The 20751-nt window shown below is 46.3% G+C and overlaps 1 protein-coding gene and 1 pseudogene across 5 annotated transcripts in view; one reads left to right on the top strand and one right to left on the bottom strand.

Moving 5' to 3' along the window:
* The window catches only part of MGRN1 (mahogunin ring finger 1), a 52369-nt gene that overhangs the window by 30539 nt on the left and 1079 nt on the right, over positions 1 to 20751 (bottom strand). The window lies entirely within an intron of this gene.
* Positions 17496 to 17879, top strand: LOC308254469 (nuclear transport factor 2-like; annotated as a pseudogene). The gene has a single exon. The product of its transcript is annotated as a nuclear transport factor 2-like (transcript).

The raw sequence follows: 20751 nt of genomic DNA, 5'->3' as shown, positions 1-20751 counted from the left end.
GCCAAACCCATTTATACCCCAGGGCCCTTGCACTTGCTGTTTCCTCTGCTTGTGAAGTTCTTCTCCAAGAGCTCTGCCTTGATCCTTTACCTTGTTTCCTTCTCAGCAGGGCCTTTTCTGGTCATTCCTTTTAAAATTCACAATCTCCACCTCTTTTATTTGCTTGCTGGCCAACTTCCCCCATTCCCCTCCTCTGCTTTATTCTTCTCCAGAGCACTTTTCACAACCTGATATACTATATACACAGGAGGCCTCCACATCTTAGTGCAGTTTTAATAACTTCAGAAGTATAAATGCTACAAAATAAAACCTCTGGATTAGGAGGCAATGGATGAGTATTACTTTTTTTTTTTTTTTTTTTTTTTTTACCAAACCTGCATTTTATACATTTTCTATAATTAACCTTTAAAGCAGGAAAAATTATTTTTAAAAACATTGAAGACATGGGACAAGGGTATGTGTTACAACAGTGGTTGTAATATCACAAAACTGGAACCATGTTCTGGAAAAACCACTGAACTGTACATTTAAAAGGGTATGTGAATCTTATCTCAATAAAGTTGTTATTAGGAACTGGAGAGAACTTGATCATGTCGTCACCTTATAAATCATCAACAATTTTTTGGCTAGATCTTTATGTGATCTTTGAATTTGTCAACAATTTGGAATTAGATGTTACTGTTCTATCAAACCCCTGTTGATTCCCATCTACTGATTTATGTGAACAAGGTTTCTCAACTTAAAATGAAAAACAGAACTAGAACTGACACTGACCTGTCTCATTCCAGCAACAGGTTACCTATATTCAACTGTGACCACATGAGTTAACTACGGGAAAAGTAACCATCCACTTAAGAGATACTTGTCTAATACTTTTTAATATTTATGTTTATTATAAAAACTGTTATATTTGTGTTGTTTTGATCAATCGGGTATTTATAATGCCCACTCAAACCAGAAGAAAAATTCTTTTAAAATTCTCATTTCAATTTATGTAGATATTTTGGTTACAGAGACATACAATATGGTGACCAATAAAAAACTTTCAAGCATAAAAAGTTACAACTACCCTCTCCATGTTCCTCAACAGGGAAATGGACAAACACTGACAAGTGACTGCGGCAGTAACAAGAGGGGACCACTCTCTGCCTGTCAGCACAAAGCAGTCCAAAGCAAACACGACTCAGACAGAGGAGTTTGGAAACTTCATAGAGCAGCCCCAGAGCTCAGACCTGAAATACCTACACACACAGAAGAATGAACCAAACATGGGAAGGAAGTGCCAGGTCCAAGACGGGCTAGAAGAATGAAAGGAGGCAACAATATGGAAAATGCCAACTGAATTTTGAATGAAGGACATTCTATACTTCTCTATATGTTTTTCAAATGCTCACATTTTTTAAAAAGGAACTTTTAGAGGACAAATGTGTGCATCACAGGGAACTGGCAGCAGTTCCCAAGTGTGCATGCGTGTATGTATGTGTGTGCATGTGTGTATAAGAGTATTGTGCATAGTACAGATACACCTGTATACAGATATGTATGTGTTGTGCTTGCGGGTGCATGTCTGTATCTATGTGTGTATGGTGTGTGTGTTGTGTGCATACTGAGTGTCTGTGTGTGTGTACAAACTTTTGGAGCAGGCACAGCTATGAAGAGGGAAAAAGGGAAATAAGAAAAGGCGGCCCAGCCGGTGTGGCTCAGTGGTTGAGTGTCGACCTATGAACCAGGAGGTCATGGTTCGATTCCCAGTCAGGGTACATGCCCAGGTTGCAGGCTCAATCCCCAGTAGGGGGCGTGCAGGAGGCAGCTGATCCATGATTCTCTCTCATCATTAATGTTTCTATCTCTCTCCTTCTCCCTTCCTCCCTGAAATCAATAAAAAATCTTTAAAAAAAAAGAAAAGGCAACTGAGGAGAGAAACAGAAGGAAGACATAAAGGTGAAAAGAGAACAGAAGCCACCACCACATCACCAGTTCCTCCTCTATGCCCCTGAGGCAGTGCCCTAGGCCCAGCTTTCCCACAGAACCCATCAAGGCAGGACAGATCCTTTCTCTCCCTCTCTTTCTCTCTCTCTCTTCCCTTTTTTCTTTTAATCCTCACCTGAGAGAAAGGGGGGGAGGAGAGAGAGAGAAATATTAGTATGAGAGAGAAACATCTATCAGTTGCCTTCTGTTCACTTGCCAACCAGGGATCAAACCCACAACCCAGGCATGAGCCCTGACCAGGAATCCAACTAGCAACCTTTTGGTGCACAGGACCCAGAATGACGCTTCAACCAACTGAGCCACTCTGGCTGGGCCCTGTCTCCACTTTCCATGTGGGAAACTGCACTCAGAAGTCACCAAGGTGGTGATGGTATAGCTGGGCTCAAAACTGCTGACTCCAAGCTCACCGTGTCTCAGCCCTGTGCACACCAGGTGCCTCTCCTCCGCAGACAAGGATGGTGATCCATGGTCAGTGACGTCATCTCTGGTCACAAAGAGTGGCTGTTCACACACAATGAACCACATGCAAAGGCCTCCCAGATCAGAAAGTCCTTGTGTGGCCACACTTGGAGGGCCTACCAGAGGCCATGATTTCGGCCCAGAGCCCCAGCAATGTGGCATAATCCAGGATGCCACAGCCTCAGAGCCTCAGTGGGCCATCCTCAAACATGATGGCTAAAACAAATTCATGCTGCCAAAACCGGTTTGGCTCAGTGGATAGAGCGTCAGCCTGCGGACTGAAAGGTCCCAGGTTCGATTCCGGTCAAGGGCATGTAACTTGGTTGCGGGCACATCCCCAGTAGGAGGTGTGCAGGAGGCAACTGATCAATGTTTCTCTCTCATCGATGTTTCTGACTATCTACCCCTCTTCCTTCCTCTCTGTAAAAAATCAATAAAATATATTAAAAAATAAATAAAAAATAAATAAAACAAATTCATGCTCCTGCCCCCTCCTTCCTCTCACCAGGCGAGGAGGACTGAAGCTCAGATGGTTTGCCTCCTCTCTGTCCAAAGGATCCAGATTCTGCCCTACTTACGGGTGCCCAGGTGATCTGGATGACAAAGAGGTGAACAGCTATCAAACAAAGAGTGGGAATGCCTTCCCAAGAGGCTACCAGCATTCCCACACATGGGCCCTGTTACCCTTTAGACACCAGGACGCAGAAGGACACACATTTCATCATATTCTAGTGATGACGAAAATCAAAGCCACAAGGCCACCAGTTAATGACTGTCTCGGTGATGGCCAGTGGAGGGTAGGCAAAGACTGTCCCTTTAGGCCAGAGAGCAAGCCAAACAGACTTCTGGGTTTCCCTTTTGTTTTGTCCATTCCACTTTCAAATGTGTGTGTAGTACACATGTGTGTGATGACCATCATTTATAACAGAGAAATGAAAACTTTCTAAGTTATTTAAATGAACTAACCCACTGAGGGAGGCACCAGGATGTGCAAAGGTATCATGGGAAGCAGAGTGAAAGGCAAAGCACAGGTCAGCATGGAGAGCACAGATTTCACTGAATGGAGGATCTCACAAGATCCATACCAAACTGCTGGCAGGAACCTCCACGGAGGTAGGGAGAGGGCTGGGAAGAGTAAAACAGGGACTTCCACATTGTCCCTAAAAACATATGCATTGCTTGAATCCTTCTTTGCTACAGAGATTTTCTTTTTTAATGGCCAGATCTTTTTTAAAAAATATATTTTTATTGATTTGAAAGAAGAAGGGAGGAGAGAGAGATATAAAATCAATGATGACAGAGAATAATTGATTGGCTGCCTCCTGTATGTCCCCCATTCAGGATCGAGCATGCAACCTGGGCATGTACCCTGACTGGGAATCGAACCCCAACCTCCTGGTTCATAGGTCGATGATCAACCACTGAACCATACCAGCCAGGCCAGAGATTTTTTTTAAAAAACCCAACTTTATCAACAGACCAGCATTTGGGACCCTGCTGCAGACTGTATGTTTGTGTGCCCGCCCCTCAAATGCATATGTTGAAACCTAACCTCCAATGGGATGGTATTTGGAGGTGGAACCTGGGGTGATTAGGTCATGAGGATGGAGCTCTAACAAATGGGATCCTCATCTCACCCTGATCCATGAAGCAGGGCTGTGCACCTTGGGGGTGCCCACGTCCTCATGACTCCTGAGGGCCACCTGCTTGGGGAATGTGGGCTCCAAGTGCCTGACTTGGTGTCCTTTCCATCAAGGATCTAGGTAACATAGCCTACCGCCCCATATTCCTGATGCTGCAGCCGAAGCTAAAGCAATCCCAACAGCAAACATTATCACACCTCAACCTAATGGCCAATGCTCATTACCACTCTGCAAAACAGTGATTCTGCTCTGCATTGCCCACCTTGGTCCCTCTGGCCCAACGGGCTGCTCCCACCTTTCAACCCCGAGGTGAGGCCTCCTGTGACCTCCCTACAGGCCATCTGCAACTTGCCTGAAAATCCTGGTTTTCCTTGTTTGTTGGTTGGTTCACATTCTGTCCTCTCCCCCTGCCAAGACCAGGGGTCATATGTTTGTTTACTGCCCCATATCCCCAGTGACCACCACCAGGGCCTGCACACAGTAGGCTCAATAAAAACTCACCAAATAAAAGATGGAACACACTGTTATTACTATTTGACAGTCAAGAAAATAGGCACAGAGAAGTCCAATAACCAGCTCAAGCCCCACACCAGTGAGAGATGGCATCCTCACTGAAAACCCATGCTAACCTAAGAGCCCATATTCTCAACTAACTATGCCAATCCAATGTGTGTTTTTTCAACACCACCAAGAAATTCTCCAATTCTCAGCAGACGCTGACTGGATGGCCTATAAATTTAGCTCAATTCTGCCACCATGTACCTGCAGATAGCATCAGATCCCACAATTTAGGGGCTTGATCCCACATAACTGCCCCCATTCAGATGCCAATCACAAGTCTAGGTTGTCACCTATGCTTCTGACCAATCAAGTTCAGATCAAAGGTTCCCATGACTTCCTCCTTGGGTTCGTTCATTTGCTAGAGCTCACAGAACTCAAGAAAACAGTCCACTTACCAGATTACCAGTTTATTACAAAAGGACACAACCCAGAACAGCCAGATGAAGAAATGCACAGGGCGAGCTAGGGGAAGGGATGCATGGGCTCTCTCTCTCTCTGTGCCACCTCACCACATCTCGATGTGCTCACAAACCTAGAAGCTTTCCAAACCCATCCGTTTGGGGATTTATGGAGGCTTCATTATATAGGCATGACTGACTAACTCATTGACCCTTGGTGATCACCTCAACCTCCAGACCTCTAATCACACAGTTGACTCCTCTGGCAACCAGGCCCCATTCTCAGGGGCTTTACAAAAATCATTTCATTGACATATGAAAAGGGTTATAAACATTTTTAAAAAACACCCATTTCACTATTATCATTCATCGCTTGGGAAATTTCAAGGGTTTTAGAAGCTCTGTGCCAGAAATGGATGAAGACCAAATATATATATATATATAATTAAAATATGTTTTTATTGATTTCAGAGAGAGGAGGAAAGAAGGAAAGAGAGATAGAAACATCAATAAGGAGCCCTAACCGGTTTGGCTCAGTGGATAGAGCGTCGGCCTGCGGACTCAAGGGTCCCAGGTTCGATTCTGGTCAAGGGCATGTACCTTGGTTGTGGGCACATCCCCAGTAGGGAGTGTGCAGGAGGCAGCTGATCGATGTTTCTCTCTCATCGATGTTTCTAACTTTCTATCCCTCTCCCTTCCTCTCTGTAAAAAATTAATAAAAATATATTAAAAAAAAAAAACATCAATAAGGAGAATCATGGATCGGCTGCCTCCTGCATGCCCCCCTGCTGGGGATCAAGCCCGCAACCCAGGCATGTGCCGTGATCCGGAATCCAACTGTGACCTTCTGGTTCATGGGTCAATGCTCAACCACTGAGCAACAATGGCCGGGCCCAAATATATATATTTTTATTATAAATCACAATTATCTCTGCCAGATAAATGATGACATTAATAAAGACAGGCTCCATGTCCCCCTCCTAAGAAACACAACTGGCCCTGGGACCTGGGACACTAGTATGGATTTCATTCAGTTGCCCCATTCATCATCCCCACTCCAATGGAAAGGCAAGAAGGCATCTGTAAAGGCTAGGAATCGCTCATTGATTGCACCAGCTGAAATTTCTCATTCTGTGACAAGACAGCTGTTTCTGGTTCCAACTTCATGAAATCTGCTGCCGCTAAGCCCCAGGTGGGCCTGATCACCTGGAGATCAGAACATCACAGTCTCCGGAGAGTACAAATCTCAGGAAGCATCTTTAGGCCCTCGAGAATACTCTGCCAGGAGCAGCCCCACAGCCTGTTCCCAAACAGTGAGAGAGAAGAGACTGACTCGAAGGGAGTCCCACCCACCTCTAATCTCCCTGTTCATGGAGGTCACACATGTGCACAGAACAGCACTTCTCTGCTTGCCACACTCAGGCCAGTGACTCAGCACACATAACCTCCCTGAGCCTCTGTGTCCCCATCTGTAACATGGGAGGCCTCAGAGAAGTACACTGGCTGAAGAGTGAGAGAGTAATGGGACAGCTCGGAATGCCCTAAGGATAAAAGGAGCCTTGGACAGGTGAAAAGACACCTGATAAGCATTTGCTTCCCAGCCTCCCTCCAGTGGGAAAGCCTACTTAACACAGCAGGATGATTTTAGAAGCTCTCAGCCTCCATCAAGAAGGAGCACTAAGCAAAGATTTTGCTTCTCTTGGGTTTCCATAATTCGTTGTAGCCACATTTAGGGAGGGAGGGATCCTCCCCAGCTTACACCCTTTTCTGGAAACATCCTCCACCACCCATAGGGGTGGGCCCCAGCTACACCAGAGCACATGGCTCTCACCCCCTGGATACAACTGGTTGGCCAAGGTGAACACCTGACCTTGCTGAGCCCATTACCAGAATGTCTTCTCCATGGAAGTGAACTGTGGAACTGGACTCGGGACCATAAGACTTGGTCCTTGAGGGCCGCTGGTGGGCGGCAGGAGGCTTTACAAATGTCACAGCAACATGATGCTGAGGCCAGAGTGGAAAAGGATCTGACAGTTTCCACTTCTTGATTACCCACCCTTGGGTTCCAGAGGATACCCCCCCCTACACCTTTCCAATGCATTCCATTTCTTGCCTAAGCTAATTTCCACAAACACCATAGCAAAGCCAATTTCCAAAGAATTTAAAATGTAAAAAAAGCACTTGGGAAAGAACTCCTTTCAGGGAGAAAAAAAAAAAAGAGGTAATCTATATATATAAAAGCCCAGCGACCGTAATGGTGGAACGACCAGAACAACCGGTGGCTATAACGCACACTGCGGCAGCCAACCAGCCTGATCCAGACCCTGATTGATCCCCCACCCACCCACCCCCGGCTGGCCCGGCCCCCCATCGGCCCCCAACACCCCGATTGGCGGCAGGGCCGGCTGGCCAACCACCCACAGCATCTCTCCCCACAGACCCAGCCCAATGGGCCCCCATCGGGGCGGGCCGGCCGGACCCCACCCGTGCACGAATTCATGCACCAGGCCTCTAGTCCAATATAAAATACATGCAAAAAATGTCACCAGGCCCCTAACAAAAAGAGGGAGAGATGAACGGCTATTTATAAAAAGGTGCCCAACCTCATTAGTTATCAGGAAAAAGTAAATTACAACTACAGTGAGAAATCCCTGGCTAAATTAAAAAGGAAAGCAACAAATAAAACACATCATGATACTAGCCAGTATTGGTGAGAACAGAGAGTCAACGAAACTCTGGTGCTCAGCCGGTGGATGTGAGCACTGGTTTAATTGCTCCATGAAACCATAAAAGCTGCTGATGCTGCAAATGTGCCCAGAGGTCCACTGAGCTGTGCACACTTAAAAATGGTTAGAGTAGTAATTATTTATGTGTATTTTACCACAATTAACAAACCTGGGGGAAAAAAACGGACCGAAAGAAATCAGACTCATGGACACCAAAGCCAGTCACAAGTGTGTCCATGGCAGCATTCTTTTTTTTTTTTTTTTAATATATTTTATTGATTTTTTTTTTACAGAGAGGAAGGGAGAGGGACAGAGAGTTAGAAACATCGATGAGAGAGAAACATCGATCAGCTGCCTCCTGCACACCCCCTACTGGGGATGTGCCCGCAACCAAGGTACATGCCCTTGACCGGAATCGAACCCGGGACCTTTCAGTCCGCAGGCCGACACTCTATCCACTGAGCCAAACCAGCTAGGGCGAGCATTCTTTTTTTAAAAAATATATCTTTATTGATTTCAGAGAGGAAGGGAGAGGGAGAGAGAGAGAGAAACATCAATGATGAGCAAGAATCATTGATTGGCTGCCTTCTGCACACCCCCTTACTGGGGATCGAGCCTGCAACCTGGGCATATGCCCTTGGCCAGAATCGAACCTGGGACCCTTCAGTCCGCAGGCCGACGCTCTATCCACTGAGCCAAACTGGCTAGGGCCATGGCAGCATTCTGCATAAGAGACGAAACCAGGAATTTCCCCAGCACTCCTCCACGTGAATGAACAAACACACAGGAGCATAAACTGGAAGATCACGTAGCAATGAGAGGAAACCAGCTACTGCCCATGAACTGTGTGTACCAGGGCCTCTCATCGTCAAATGTGGAGGGAGAGTGTCCGTTCTGTTTATATCAAGTTTAAAAATAGGCCAAACTCACATCCACCTCTGTGAGATCAGAAAGGGGTTTCCCAAGGAGGAAGAAGATCGTGAAGGGGCACCAGGGGGCTTCAGGGTCCTACTACTTCAACACAGTGAGTTGTAAATACTGTAAAGGCCACCCCAACTAAGAGGAAGAAAGCGCGCACACACGCCCCTTTTATCCTGGGCAGCACAGCAGCCACTTTCGTGGCATGGGGTAAAAGGCCCTTGGTCATCTGACCAGAGACCAACACTAACTTGGGCTTTCTTCAACTGCCAGGCTTGCAGGCCTTCAGAGAACACAATTTCAAAGGGCCAAGAAAGGTTCTGTATATGCCTGCACATATGGCAGGGCTGATGTGAAAGTTCAACAAAGCCCAGGGAGAGCAAAGCTGGCAGGAGCTGACATAAAGCCAGGTTATTGGAATCAGAAGTGACGATTTCTCAACAATTCCCAGAGAAACTATGAAAGGTCCCCTGCCACATGCATGGAACTGAGTGGGACCTCAGAGACAAACATGCAGAGCTCTAGGGCCCTCTCAAACCCCCGAGGGTAGGCGACACCCGAACATCAAGACCTGACAAATCTCAGCCCAGGGAGCCGCAGGGTCCACGTGCCAATGGCAGGCTTCTAAACCCAAGCCATCCTCTGCTTCTTCTTCAGGGAAGTAGGTTCTAAGTCCCTTACCCCGCCATGGCCAACTTAAAAGCTTTTTGTTGCTGTTGTTTTCTTGTGTTTACCTGAATTTTAACTACTGAAGATTGGAAGATACAGCTCATTTATACAGCTCTTAGAACAATAAACTCCAAACCAAGTTGATAAGAGCAGGAGCACAGAACTAGTTATGTGAATGGCACAGGTGACATTTGGGGAAGGTGAATGTCCTGATGCCAACAATGATGGTACAGGTCTTTAAACGGGGAGGTGAAACCCTGTGTGCAGGTGGAGCCCCCTCTTCCCACCCCCATCCCACTGCTACCAACACTTGGGTCTCAGAGCACAAGTTCACTCCCCCTGGATAGTGATGGCTTGTGGAACCAGAATGCCCCTAGTGACAAAGGACACCCTTAGTCACACAAGCATCCTCCCTCGTCTAGAACACCTGCCTCAGTTTTTTCCTTCAGGCACCAAATAAATCAGAGTCAGCAAGGCCCTGACCTGGAAAAGGTAAACCAACACCAACATGGAATGTGGTCAGATAGATGTTTCAACCTCAACACAAAAGCACACACCACAAGTCTCCTCACACCCACCTTGGGCCCCTTCATTACGTGGGCGCAGACCCAGAAGTCCTCAGCCCCGACCTGACACCCCACAGAATAAGACACAGCACAGTCCGCTTAAGCAGCTTGCACACTAGGGAGATGGGGGTCGCTTTCTGCAATAATAAATTTGTAAAAGCATGTATTGAACGCCTATTGTGCACCAGGCCCAGGTGCTATGCAACAAAGAGCTCAATCTGATTTCTAGTTCCTCCACTAAAGAGAACAAAAGTCTGGTGTCACAAGGACATGGCAAAGCTCCAAAAAGATAATAGAGGTGAAATGCTCTTGAAGTACACACACCTGATTACAAAAGGGTTAGATTGCCCCGTCCCTCCCCTCCCCGGCCTGTGGGTCACAAGGCTGATTTCCCCTCCTTCTGACTCTTCTCTGTGATCTGTCCCAGCATGACCTCCCTTAATACCAGGATAGGGCAGCAAGTATAGCTCTGAGACATAATTAACAGTAACAACAGCAGGAGGAGGAATAGCTGTGGCAGGAGCCGTCCATGGCCAGGCACTCCATGTGTGCATCTACTGCGCTCCAGGCTCTCTTCCACTGGTGGACACAACGTTCTCTTTAAGTGCTTGAATGTGGTGTCCTAACACCTGCTTTGACCCTTGGCTAAGGCAAGGGAGTGCAGAAATAAAATCTCTGTTTATGGACAACTAATTTTTTTAAATATATTTTATTGATTTCTTACAGAGAGGAAGGGAGAGAGATAGAGAGCCAGAAACATCGATGAGAAACATTGATCAGCTGCCTCCTGCACACCTACTACTGGGGATGTGCCCACAACCAAGGTACATGCCCTTGACCGGAATCGAACCTGGGACCTTTCAGTCCACAGGCCGACGCTCTATCCACTGAGCCAAACCATTTAGGGCTATGGACAACTAATTTTTGACAAAGGTGCAAAAGCAATATGATGGGGGGAAAATTCTTTTCAACAAATAGTGTTGAAATAACTGAATATCCATATGCAAAAAAAAATGACCTTAGATCTTTACCCCAACGATACATGAAAAATATTAACTCCAAATGGATCACAGAGCTAAATGTATGAGCTGAAATTATAGAACTTCTAGAGGGGAACATAGGAGATCTTTGTGGCCTTGGACTAGACAAAGATCTCTTAGGTGCAACTCCCAAAACATTAACCATTAAAAAAATCAAAAAATTGACCTTCGCCAAGATTTAAAACTTTTGCTCCTCAAAAAAACACTATTAAGAGTACTAGCTGGTTTGGCTCAGTGGATACAGTGTTGGCCTCTGGACTGAAGGGTCCCAGGTTCAATTCCGGCCAAGGGCACATGCCCGGGTTGTGGGCCTGATCCAGTGTGGGGAGTGCAGGAGGCAGCCAATCGGTGAGTCTCTCTCATCATTGATGTTTCTATCTCTTTCTCTCTCTCCCTTCCTCTCTGAAATCAATAAAAATATATTTTAGCCAAAACCGGTTTGGCTCAGTGGATAGAGCGTTGGCCTGCGGACTGAAGGGTCCCGGGTTCGATTCCGGTCAGGGGCATGTGCCTTGGTTGCGGGCACATCCCCAGTGGGAGGTGTGCAGGAGGCAGCTGATCGATGTTTCTCTCTCATCGATGTTTCTAGCTCTCTATCCCTCTCCCTTCCTCTCTGTGAAATATCAATAAAATATATTAAAAATATATATATATATTTTAAAAAAAGAAAAACAACATTAAGAAAATGAAAATACAAGGCACTGACTAGGGAAAAAAATATCTGCAAATCACAGATCTGCTAAAGGAATTGTATCATTGTACCCAGGATACATAAAGAACTACAACTCAATAAGAAGACAAACAACCCAATTTTTAGAAATTGGAGGGGGAAAAAAAGACTAAAACAAACATTTCTCACAGACAGACACATACACAGACACACAGGCTATACAAATGGCCATTAAGCACATAGAAAGATGCTCAATATCATCAGTGACCAGGGAAATGCAAATCAAACCCACAATGAGATACCACATCACCTACCAGGATGGCTATAATTAAAAAGAAAAGAAACAAAAAAAGACAGATAGCCCTGGCCGGGTAGCTCTGTTGGTTAACAGTGTCATCCAAATATGCCAAGCTTGCAGGTTTGATCCCTGGTCAGGGCACATGCAAGAATCAACCAATGAATGCATAAACACGTGGAACAAGTTGATGAGTTTTTGTGTGTTTTTTTAAAAGACAGACAAGGACATGGACATATTGGAACCCGCACACAATGCTGGTGGAAATAAATGTAAAATGGAGTGGACACTATGGAAAGGACACAGTCTGGCAGTTTCTCAAAAGGTTAAACATAAGAGTTACCTGCCCTGGCTGGTTTGGCTCAGTGGATAGAGCGTCGACCTGCGGACTGAAGGATCCCAGGTTCGATTCCGGTCAAGGGCATGTGCCTGGGTTGTGGGCTCAATCCCCAGTGTGGGGTGTGCAGGAGGCAGCACAATTTCTCATCATTGATGTTTCTATCTCTCTATCCCTTCCTCTCTGAAATCATTAAAAATATATTTTAAAAAAAACAAACAAACATAGTTACCGTATGACCCAGCAATTCCACTCCTGTATCTACCCATGAGAAATGAACAGAGCCAAACAAATGTTCACAAATATTCATAGCAGCATTATTCACTAATAATCCAAAAGTGGAAATAACCCAATATCCGTTAACTGGCTAATAAAGTATACTATATCCATACAATAAAATACACATGCACTACAACATGGATTAAGCTCAAAAACATTATGCTAAGTGACAAAGAAGCCAGACACAAAAAAGACTACATGTTGTATGATTCCATTTATATTAAACTAGTGCCCGGTGCATGAAATTCGTGCACATTAAAAGGGGATTAATTAGAGGAAATATTTTAATATTGCTATTTGCCCTTTCTCTATAATAGAAATATCAGAGATGAAAGAAAATTAGTAAAATGTATATGAAAATCTTCCTCCTGTCAGAGTCTGGGATGTGCTGCGGGACCCAGAATCAAGTCCGCAACCACCCGCGGCGCCTCAAAATCACGCGAGACCCAGATCATCCGGCCCCACCCCTATTGGGCGAGATCCAGACCCGGCTGGCCCCACCCATCAAGCCGCGCTGGGCGGGGGGGTGCAGCCTCAGGTCCCCTGTCAAGCGCCGCCGGGACAAGGGTGCAGCCCCAGGTCCCCTGGCCTGGCGCCCGGGTGGGGGGCGTGGCCTGAGGTCCACTGTCAAGCCCTGCCGGGCGGGGGGCATGGCCTGAGGTCCCCTGGCCTGGCGCCAGGGGCACGGCCTGAGGTCCCCTGTCAAGCCCCAATGGGCAGGGGGCGCAGGCTCAGGTCCCCTGCCCTAGCCCAGCGCCATACAGCCTCAGGTCCCTGCTGATTGCTCATTAAGGCTCGCTATGGGAACTTGGCCTCCACTGTGGGTGCAGCCATCTTGTGTTATGGAAACCCTGCCTCTGCTGTGGGTGCAGCCATCTTGTGTTACGGAAACCCCACCTTGGCTATGGGCACCACCATCTTTGTGACGATGTGATGGTCAATTTGCATATTTCCTCTTTATTAGATAGGATGTCCAGAAAGGGCAAATTTTAAAGACAGAAAGCAGATTAGTGATGGGGTGGGGGTAGGGAATGACTGCAAAGAAACACGAGGAAACTTTGGAAGGTGATGTAAAAGTCTAAAACTGACTGTGGTAATGGTTGTACAATTCTCTAAGTTTACTAAAAAAATCACCAAATTGTATGTTTACAATGGATGAGTTCTAAGGCAAACAAATTATACCTCAATAAAGTTGTTAAAAGAAAATTAATACAGCCCTAGCTGGTTTGGCTCAGTAGACAAAGCATCGGCCTGTGGACTGAAGGGTCCCAGGTTCAATTCTGGTCAAGGGCACGTGCCTGGGTTGCAGGCTCAATCCCCAGTAGGAGGCATGCAAGAGGCAGCCCATCAATGATTCTCTCTCATCACTGATGTTTCTATCTCTCTCTACCTCTCCCTTCCTCTCTGAAATCAATAAAAAAGAAAAATTTAAAAAAAAGAAATACATGCCAAAACCGGTTTGGCTCAGTGGATAGAGCGTCGGCCTGCGGACTGAAGGGTCCCGGGTTCGATTCCGGTCAAGGGCATGTACCTTGGTTGCGGGCACATCCCCAGTGGGAGGTGTGCAGGAGGCAGCTGATCGATGTTTCTCTCTCATCGATGTTTCTAGCTCTCTATCCCTCTCCCTTCCTCTCTGTAAAATATCAATAAAATATATTAAAAAAAAAAAAAAAGAAATACAATGAAAACAAAGCAAATGTTATTAAATTTAAGATAAGTACTATTACAGTGCATGCTGAAAGTCCAGAAGAGCAAAAGAAAATAGAACAGGAGATCTTAAAATTTCTCACCACACACACACAAAAGTAACTGAGGTGATAAAAGTGTTAACTAGCCTACATATATCAGTCACACTGTATACCTCAAAGATACACAATGTCAAATGTCAATTATATCTTTTTTCCTTCATTTTTATTTATTGATTGATTTTAGAGAGGAAGGGAAATAAACATCAATTTGTTGTTCCACTTATTGATGCATTCCTTGGTTGCTTCCTTTTTTAAAAAAATTTTTTTAAAGAGGCTGTTTTTTAAAAACATATTTTTATTGATTTCAGAAAGGAAGGGAAAGGTAGAGAGAGATAGAAACATCAATGATGAGAGAGAATAACTACTCGGCTGCCTCCTGCATGCCCCACACTGGGGATCGAGCCCGTAACCTGGGCACGTGCCCTTGACCAGAATCGAACCTGGGACCTTTCAGTCTACAGGCCAATGCTCTATCTACTGACCCAAACCAGCTAGGGCTAAAAATAATTTTTATTGGTTTTCAGAAAGAGATGGAGGGAGGGAGGAAGAGAGAGAGAGAGAGAAACATCGGTTAGTTACCTCCCAAATGAGCCCCAACTAGGAACTAAACCTGCAACCTGGGCATGTGCCCTGACCAGGAATTGAACCCACAACCTTTCGGTGCATGGGACGATGCTCCAACCACTGAGCAACACCATCCAGGGCTCACAGGTTGCTTCTTGTATGTACCCTGACTGGAGATCGAAACCACAACCTTGTGTATCAGGACGATACTCTAACCAACTGAGCTACCCAACCAGGGCCCAATTATATCTTTTTAAAATATATATCCTATATAATAAAAGCCTAAAACGCAAATTGTCCCCTCGTCTGGGAGTTCGACCAGGAGTTCAACCGCTTGCTATGATGTGCATTAACCACTAGGGGGCAGCGCGGACCCTGGCAGGTGTTGGCAACATGCTGCAACCTCTCGCCGGCTACCTGGGGGCAGGGGTGACAGGGATGGAGGTGCGGTGAGAATGCAGGGTGTCCGTCAAGCTCACTCTCTCTCCCCCTGCTACCCTCCCCCGGGGATGCCAGGGCTTGCACGCCAGGAAAGCCCCCATGCTCAGGTGCCGGGTGCCCCGAGGAGCCCACCCCGTACCTGTGCAGCCTCTTCTGGGTGAGCTGGGCTGCAGCTGCAGGGACCACAGGGGCCAGTCAGGCTCCCTGTGGGTTTGCACAGGAGCCGGTCTGCGAGGCTGGCTGGCAGAGAGGGTGTTGCCTGCCCAGCTTCTGTGCGGTGCCGCTGGGCAGCCTAGAGGTCCACTCTGCCCCAGACCGCGCCATCTGGCTGCGCTCACCACATCTCCGCGTGGGGACTGAGGCGCCGTAACTCAGGCAGAGGGGAGTGCTTGGGGGCCTGGGGGCCCAGGTGCTGCCCAGGTCCCAGAGGTCAGCTGGGACCTACCCTTCCATGTGAGATGCTCATGCTTCGATACCGCACTGGGCCTCTAGTGTATGTGTGTATGTGTGTGTGTGTGTGTGTGTGTGTGTGTGTGTGTGTGGTGTGTGTAAGTATATTTTTGTTTATTTTAGAGAGGAAGGAAGAGGGAGTGAGAGATAGAAACATCAATGACCCCACACTTGGAATCGAACTTCCTGGTTCATAGGTCGATGCGAAGCCATGCCAGCCAGGCCCAATTATCATACACACATACATACATACACACACACACACACACACACACATATAAAAGGCTAATATGCTAAGTGTCCCTCCGACCATCCAACCGGTTGCTATGATGCGCACTGACCATCAGGAGGAAGATGCTCAATGCAGGAGCTGCTGTGACACGCACTGGCCATTTACAAAGAAATGGCACTGTGGACCTGGCGCCAACAAAGCAACACTAAGCTTCCCCCAAGTGGGACACAGGCCCCGCCACCACCCCGGAGCAACACCCCACCAAATCGCAGCCAATGCTGCCAAGATTCCATGGCACAAAATGCAGCCCACTGCCCAGCCCAGCCCAGAAATAGTCGCTGTAGGCACCAGGTAATGATGTCACATAGCAACGCCCGGCTTCCTCTCCCTAGCGACTAGCCTCCTTACAGTTTCTTCAGCCCAGGAGCATGACTTGCTTTATAGCCAGTTGCAAACATTTTACACTTTAACCAAATGTCTGTGAAGCATGTTCCCTCATCTCATTTGATCCTCACAGAAGTCCTGGAGTAGGTAGATAAGAGACTCGGAAGAATACTATTTTCTTTTCATTAGCCGGAAAACAGAGATTTAGAAAGTTTAGAAACTTGACCCGACTGAAAAGAAAAAATGGTGGACCTTGAAAATGACTTCAGGTTTTCTCACTGCGCAGAATATAGTCAAACACTGCTGCAGTTAAATATTTTACCATTTGTTCTCCCTGTGTGATCTATAATAATAATCTGCTTCATGTTGATATTTACTGCTGTGTTGCTGACAATTACCTAAAAGAGAAGTTGGGGTGCTTCACTGGGCTGGAAAAAGTTTAGTTAAATCAGAAAGCAGGTCTAATTAAGCAAGTTTATTCTATATATATAAAAGGCTAAGTTGACTCACACATGTGCGATACATATAAAGCTCTTGATGGCACCAATCTGTCATTGTCGATTGTGAATTTAGTTGACATTTCTATTACAGAAAAAGGGTGAATAGCAATATTAAAATATTTCTTCTAATTAATTTGCTTTCAATGTGCATGAATCCGTGCACCAGGCCACTAGTATCTTAATAAAGCTTAGTGAAAATACTGGACAGTTAGAGATGTTTAAAAAATATTAGCACCAGGATTCTTTCTCCTTGTATAATCAACAAAATGGCAGAGACTTGAAAAGGTAACAACTTTCTCATTAAAACAACTGAGCCCAGCTGCTGTGGCTAGTGGTTGAGCATCGACCTCTGAACCAGGAGGTCATGGTTCGATTCCCAGTCAGGGCACAGGCTCAGGTTGTGGGCTCGAACCCCGTAGGGAATGTGCAGGAGGCAGCTGATCGGTGATCCTCATCATTGATGTTTCTATCTCTCTCTCCCTCTCCCTTCCTCTCTGAAATCAATAAAAAAAAATTTTTGAGAGTGCAGCAGGGTGGTGAGGGAAGGTAGGGGAAGGGACAGTCACCGCCACTGCTGCCATTGTGCCAGCCCCTCGGGTTTCAATGAGGCTGGGTGACACTCCAGAATGGGAGGCAAGCCAATTTGGGAGCAGACTGGATCCACTTCATTCAACATTACTACCAGTTATTTGATAACAACAGAACCCAACTAGTCGCAATTCACATTGACACATCATGCCTTACGTGGGAAGGACAGCAATTTCCAGGGGAAAGCTGCCATTGTGGAGAAGTTGTCTAGCTTTCCGTTCCAGAAAATCCATCACAGAATCACAGCACAGGACCATCAACCCGCACCAGATAGCTGCATCCTCAGCATGGTTGTAGGCCAGCTGAAGGCCGATGAAGACCCCATCATGGGGTTCCACCAGATGTTCCTATTAAAGAACATCAACGATGTTTGGGTTCGCACCAATGACATGTTCAGGCTTGCCAGGCACAATTTCAGCTGACCTCCTCCCAGCTAGGCACTCATGCTGTTTCCTCCTCCCTCCTCTTCCAGATACTATTCACACTCCTGCAGATGCTCCAAATATCATACACAAAAGAGCAGGACTGAGGTGGGAGTGGGCACAGTGCGCTGCTGCTACCTAGGTATTGTGCATGATGTTTGGACACTAGACTAGTTATATCTGACAGGAGAAGTTTGTGTTGTACCAGTGCATGCCTTGGAAAGACTTAAGCAATGCAAAAGGTTTGTTTTTTTCTTTTTTCCTTATCTACTGACAAGTTGCTCTAGAAACCCAAAGAAGTGAAGGAGAAAGCAGCTGCTCACCGTCCAGATATTGATTTGTTCAGATGTTTCAATGCCTCATGATACAATGAAACCATAAAATTTTTCTTAACAGTTAAAAAATGTATATACATATATATTTTCATATATAAAAGAACAATTGAGCCCTAGCTGGTTTGGCTTAGTGGACAGAGTGACTGCGGACTGAAGGGTCCTGGGTTTGATTCCAGTCAAGGACACACGCCCAGGTTGTGGGCTCCATCCCCAGTAGGGGGCATGCAGGAGGCAGCCAATCAATGATCCTCTCATCATTGATGTTTCTATCTCCCTCTCCTTTCCTCTCTGAAATCAATAAAAATATATTTTACAAGTAATAATAATAAAAATAAGAAATCAATTGAAAGTTCCTTTGGGGAACCTGCTAAAATCATCTCAAATGTACCTGCAGTCCCCAGTCCACTGCTAGGAAAACATACTAAAGTACTGCTAAGATCCCCTCTGCCTCCAACTGACCCTCTCCAAGCTAGGGACAAAGAAGCAGAAGGACAGCCTTTGGACTGGACAGGCCCCAAACACTGCAGTCACTGGCAGCAAAACCCAAGTGGCCCATGGCATTCACCTGGGTGCCAGTCCCAATCTACTAGTTGCGGCTGACTGGGGTGTCCATTGGTGGATTCTGAAACCAAGTTCAGGCTCAGCTGGAAAGAGTGTCCTGACTGATTAGCAAAGTCTGCCACGCAGAACCTGAAAATGGTGCTGCAAATGCCTTGTATTTGTGGCTTTGCCCAAAGGTCCAAGAGAAGCCCTAGTTGGTTTGGCTCAATGGATAGAGCATCAACTAGTGGACTGAAAAATCTCAGGTTTGATTCTGGTCAACGGCAAGTACCTCAGCTGCAGGCTCCATCCCCAGTCCTGGTGGGGGCACGTGCAGGAGGCAACCAATAGGTATGTCTCTCTGTCTCTCCCCCTCCCTTCCACTCTCTCTAAAAATCAATGGAAAAACTATCCTCAGGTGAGGATTAACAAACAAAAAAAGGTCCAAGTGAAGGGACATCAAGTTTGCTCTGGTCCCAGGTGCCACATTAAATTTTTTTTAAAATATGTTTTTTATTGATTTCAGAGAGAGGAAGGGAGAGGAAGAGAGATAGAAACATCAATGATGAAAGAATCACTGATTAGCTGTCTCCTGCAGTCCCCTACTGGGGATTGAGCCCGAAACCCAGGTATGTGCCCTGACCAGGAATCAAACCATGACCACTGAGCCACACAAGCCTGACACCAGGCTTAAAATATATTTTATTGATTTTTACAGAGAGGAAGGGAGAGGGATAGAGATTTAGAAACATTGATGAGAAACATCGATCAACTGCCTCTTGCACACTCCCTACTGGGGATGTGCCTGCAATCAAGGTACATGCCCTTGACTAGAATCAAACCTGAGACCCTTCAGTCCGCAGGCTGACATTGTATCCACTGAGCCAAATCGGTTAAGGCTGTGGTCGGCAAACTGCGGCTAGCGAGTCACATGCGACTCTTTGGCCCCTTGAGTGTGGCTCTTCCACAAAATACCACGGCCTGGGCAGGTCTATTTTGAAGAAGTGGCGTTAGAAGAAGTTTAAGTTTAAAAAATTTGACTCTCAAAAGAAATTTCAATCGTTGTACTGTTGATATTTGGCTCTGTTGACTAATGAGTCTGCCAACCACTGGTTAGGGCACATTTAACTTTTTTATATCTCTGCCATACCACTGCTAATTGCTATTAGGGTCTGAGCTAATCACCTGATTTCCTTCTTAAGCCATTATAGCAGCTAATACTTTTTAAGGGTTCTTAGGTATGAGGCACTGTTCTGAGTATTGTACAAGGATCAGCCCATTTTACAGATGAGGAAACTGTGACCCAGGGGCCGAAGCAACTTGCCTAAGGTCACTCAGCAAAAGACAGGCTGGAAGAACATAAGCGATGAAAAGGATGACTTCAACAGCTGCTCTATCATCTGGGGAACTCAGCCCACAGAGCCTCCAGAGGGTCCCCAAACCAGGCTGGGCTGCCCTGCCCTTGTGCCTGGGACACAAGCAGGCATGGAGAACTCCCCAACTAGTAGGCAACAGTATCTTCTGCCCAGTTGTGATTGCATCTCCTACTGACTGTCCTAAATCCATATCCAACCCCTTTATATCCAGTAGCTCCAGACACTCCACTTCTTTCATCTTCTCAAATCGGAGCAGGGCAGTTCTCAAACTTGACTGGACATTAGACTCACCTGGGGAATAGGTTATAAACGCAGGTTCCTAGGCCCCGGCAGGTCTGAAGCAGGGTCTGGGAACTATGTTTCACAAGCTTCCCCACTGGTGGGAGCAGGTGGTCCTGAACCACACTCAGAGGAAACTGGGCCTGGTGGATGCCCACAGGTCAACTGTGAGGCCTAGAAGACCACGTCTGATCAGATGCTTCAGAAGCCAGGATCAGAGGACCCAACATGGAAGTCCCCATGATGTCCAAACTCCCTATCCTCTTTCTTCTCTTTCCATGGCACATGACCAGATGAGGAGATGGGCAATAAGGAACTGGGGCCAAAGTTCTGGGTCAGGCC

The sequence above is a fragment of the Plecotus auritus genome (genome assembly GCF_963455305.1).
Source record: "Plecotus auritus genome assembly, chromosome: 7".
Taxonomy (NCBI): domain Eukaryota; kingdom Metazoa; phylum Chordata; class Mammalia; order Chiroptera; family Vespertilionidae; genus Plecotus; species Plecotus auritus.
This window is presented reverse-complemented; position numbering and strand designations above follow the sequence as displayed.